The 4,469-nt window shown below is 37.6% G+C and overlaps 1 non-coding gene across 1 annotated transcript; it reads left to right on the forward strand.

Moving 5' to 3' along the window:
* Positions 1–2,448: 2,448 nt before the first annotated feature.
* Positions 2,449–2,641, forward strand: LOC122044483. The gene has a single exon (XR_006129572.1). It is a non-coding gene; the product is annotated as a U2 spliceosomal RNA (small nuclear RNA).
* Positions 2,642–4,469: the final 1,828 nt, after the last annotated feature.

Genomic DNA, 4,469 nt, shown 5'->3' on the forward strand with positions numbered 1-4,469 from the left:
CAAGTTAAATTAAAATTTTATATTAAATTAAGTTTATTTTTAAATTATTAATTATAGTCCATGAAATTAAATCTTAGAATTTTATTTATTTAAAAATAAATGCAAAACATATAAAAATTATTGATTTTTTTACTGATTTAATTATTAATTTTCAGTTATTGAATAAGAAATTTTAAAATTAGAATTGAATAAATTGATGTTTTCTTAGATGAAATTTTGAAGTAATTTAATTAAAATTTTGAATTTGATTAAGTTATTTAGGGTGGTTTATTTTTTTAAATTTGGTTAGAAAAAATGATTTTACTCCGCCCAAGAAAGATAAATCATGTATCATATCACCCGAATACTAATTTGGCTACACCATGGGGGTCAGAGTTTGACTTGAAGTTAGTTCTTTTAAATGTTATCAAGTTCTCAATTTAATTGGTATCAAGTATTCAACTTTCGCTGACTAATCCTGGGATGATCAATCCAGCCATGAAAATTTTCCATCAGTCCAGTGTTCTTAGATCAACCGTCCATTAGAGAAAATTCATCTGTTAATTCACTCAGATTTAAACTCGATCCTTAAATATTTGGGAAACTAAAAAAGTGCCCTATTGTGGTACTATTATTACACAAGAACAACCTTATTTATTACTTGAAACTTATTCAATTAGTTATTAAATTTAATAATTTAAACTTATTTTATTTTAGTTAATTTACTTAACATGTTTATAAAAAAGTTATTGATGATCATTATTCAGCAATATACTTGTTCAAATTTATTCATAAGTTATTGAAGTATGTCCAATTAGTTAAAATTGTGTGTATTGAACGAACATAAATAACTCTATATTAAATTGAACACCAAACTTATTTTTGAACCATTGGTTCATTTAACGCCCTATCTGGCATGCATGGGATATGCAACAAGGGCACAATGATATGGCATGCTTGGGATGTGTACCGAGAGCACAATGTTGTTACCATCTCGATGATCTTGAACCAACTCCAGACCAATGCTTTGGATAAACAGGCTCGTTTAGTCAAACTGACAAGTAGATTGTTCGGTCACATCGAAAGAACTGGCCAAATGAAAGACCATGGGAAAACCCTAATCTTACAGTCTATGGAGGATCTGAACTATAGGAGAATAACTCGAGGGGTGATTAGCTTGCAGGTTAGATTAACTAACATGTTAATGCGCTTTCATACCAGGAAGCAACAGAATTGGGAAAGTAGACAACAAAGTTCTTTAATATATTTTGCAATGGGAGAAGAAGCACAAAGGCCAAAGTAAGATTAACTTTCAACATTTCTTCCCTTCAAGCTATTGCAGGTAGATTTAAAAGAAACAAAATGAGTCCAATAGGATGAACTCAGCATAACAAATGAGAACCACCAAAACTTCAAGAGCAAAAGATGCATGAATTGAGACTTCCTCCTCAAAATATTCGACAGTAGGATTGCTCATGTCTGAAAATTGAAAAGAGGGTGTGTTGGCAATGGTGGCTTGGTTATTGATTGGAATAAGACTTTTTACTCTGAGAAAACGTTTTCCTTTGATCTTGCAAACACTAAAACAAGCAAACAAAACGTTAGTGCCTAGAAGTCAGGTTATTAAGATTCTCTGCTCATGTTGTTTTCTAAGGAACACGGGCTCTCCAGTGCCCGCCGTGAAGACATGGATGCCATCAATGGCATCCCTGGTCATGGTCTCATCGATGTCGCCTGTAACGACTGCGGCGGATGAACCAGGCGACGTAGTTCTAAGGATCGACATCGGAAGCCGGCTAGTGACGAGCAGAGCGAATCAGGGGGTTAAACCCACAAACGGCTTCAACGGAGAAGTTGATCCGCTTACGAGGGAGCGAGCTATAGATAAGTTCCAACTTGATAGAATCATGAGTATAATAATTAAATTATTAATTATAGTCTTTCAATGAATTTGATTGAGGAACCAGGCGACGCAGCTCGAAGGATCGACATATAAAGCCGGCTAGTGCCGAGTCGAGCGAATCGGGGGATCAACCCCACAGATGGCTTCAGCAGAGAATTCGATCAGCTTACGAGGGAGCGAGGCGGAGAGAGGGTGAGCGACGGAGGAGAGGTCCTACTTGCCGACGCAGCTGCAGCGGCGACGCAACAAACCTTAAGTGCCTCCAGAACAAAATCGCAAGCAACAAGACACTCCTTTCTTTTCCACGGCAAGGAGAAGGAGACATGAGAAAAATCACGGTTTGCAGTGTACTCTCGCCTCTTCTTAAAAAAAAACTCTAATGGCCATTTAGACCAGGTGGAGTTGTACTCTTGCCTCTTCTTGCAAAAAAAGAAAAAAAACTGTAATGGCCTTTCATGCTAGGAGTTTAGAGTTTAGGGTTTAGAATTTAGTCCCATATCGTTTGTTTTTTATTGACGGAGTGGAACTAGTGCTATAAAAGAAGATGCTATGGCTCTTTTTCATTTATACCTTTCTCGGCGTTTTGACTAAGATCAAGTAGTGTCTGTTCTTATCAGTTTAATATTTGATATGTGGACCATTGATTGACTATGATATTAAATTAATTTTTGTTTTGGGGGGATCATTATAGTAGCTTGCTACTAGATTCTTTGTGTGTCATCCTTGTGTTGCACTATTGCATTGGTCGGCGTACTCAACCAAGTTAAAGCTGTGGAGAATTTGATGTGCTTATAAGGGAGCGAGGTGGAGATAAATTCCAGCTTGATACTATCATGAGTATAATAATTAAATTATTAATTATAATCTTTGAAAATAATTTTTTTTAATCAATAAATTTTAAAATTTATCGAAATAATGAGCATTGGGTTAAATTTAATTGGGATTAAAAATCAATATAGATCGCACTACAAGTTATAATAGTGTTTAGAATTTTTTTAATTAGGATTAAAAATAAACATAAATCACACTATAACTTATTATAGTGTTTAAATAATCAAATTTTTTAACCGATTTAAGTTTTTTGTTTTCATTTATTTTTAGAATTGAATAAATGGAATAAATTATTGTTTTTAATGAAATTTTGAAATAACTTAATCAAAATTTTAAATTTGATTAGTTTATTCAATTAGGGTGAGTTATTTTTTGAATTTGGTTAGAAAAAGTGATTTTACTCCACCCAAACATCTCTCATCTGTTAGGATCGATTTATAGCTAGGGGAAGGGGGTGAATAGCTTTTCGCGCTTCATTGGCTTGCTTCGTGATGAGAATATGCAGCGGATAGAACTCGAAGCAAAACTCACAACACAAACACAAAGATTTACTTGGTATCCACCTCAAAAAGAGGTAACTAATCCAAGAATCCACACACGACACGCTCTCCACTATGAAAAATACTCTTTCTTGGTAACTACTGGAGGTAGAGAAAAATCGTACAAACTCACACAGCAAGATACAACTCTAAGCAAGAAGTAACTACAAGAATACAAATGAAAAACTTCTTCTTGCTTGATCTATTGTTGATGAAGACGCCTCTGGACCCTTTGGAAAGTGCAACAACACCTCTCTTCCAAGCACTAAGTCCGGCGGTGAGTAGTGAAGAATATCGCGTGAGAACTAGAAGAAGGCTCGAGTAGAACTACTGAGAAGAAAGCTCGCCACAACTTTATACACTGCGCATCTAGGGCTCCCAATCGATTAGGCTTGCTCCTAATCGATTGCCATGTGAGATTCGTGCCATCCCAGCCGTCCAAAGCTTGCTACCTGTGCAACGGTCATATCCCAATCGATTGGTCAATCGATTGGGGAGACTTGAATCGATCGGCTCATTGATTTAGAGCATCTTTGTGCTCTCGCTGAAAAAGGCTTGAATCGATCGATCGATTCATCCTTTCTCACATCATGCGATATTTCCAACCCCAATCGATCGATCGATCGATTGGTGGGGCCCAATCGATCGGTTGATCGATCAGGGGGCGCTTCTGTACTCATGATTCAAGCTCCCAATTGATCGGTTGATCGATTGGGCTTCGGTTCAATCGATTGGCTAATCGATTGACCACCCTTGACTTGCTTAACTCAAGCTCAAGGGTTCCCAAATCCAACGTCCGGTCAACCGTCACCTGTTGGAACTCCTCATGCCTAGCATTCTATCAACCTTGACCTGCTGGGACTTCTTCACCAAGTGTCATGTAAATCCTTTGACCCACTTGAACTTTTCTCCTCGTGCAAGTGACCGGTCAACCTTGACCCACTTAGACTTACCGTCTCGTGTCAAGTGTCCGATCCCCCATGACCCACTTGGACTTCCTTCCACTCGATGTCCAGTCACCCTTGACCTATCTGGATTTGCATGTGTCAAGTATCCGATCACTCCTTTGACCTACTTGGAGTTCCCAACACCAGGTGTCCGGTCAACCTTGACTGACCTAGATTTCCACGTGTTTGGCTTCACTCACCAGGTCCTTCCATCTTCCTAGCTTCACTCACTTGGACTTTTCATCTGCCTAACTTCACTTACCAGGATTT

The sequence above is a fragment of the Zingiber officinale genome, chromosome 2A, assembly GCF_018446385.1.
Source record: "Zingiber officinale cultivar Zhangliang chromosome 2A, Zo_v1.1, whole genome shotgun sequence".
Classification (NCBI taxonomy): domain Eukaryota; kingdom Viridiplantae; phylum Streptophyta; class Magnoliopsida; order Zingiberales; family Zingiberaceae; genus Zingiber; species Zingiber officinale.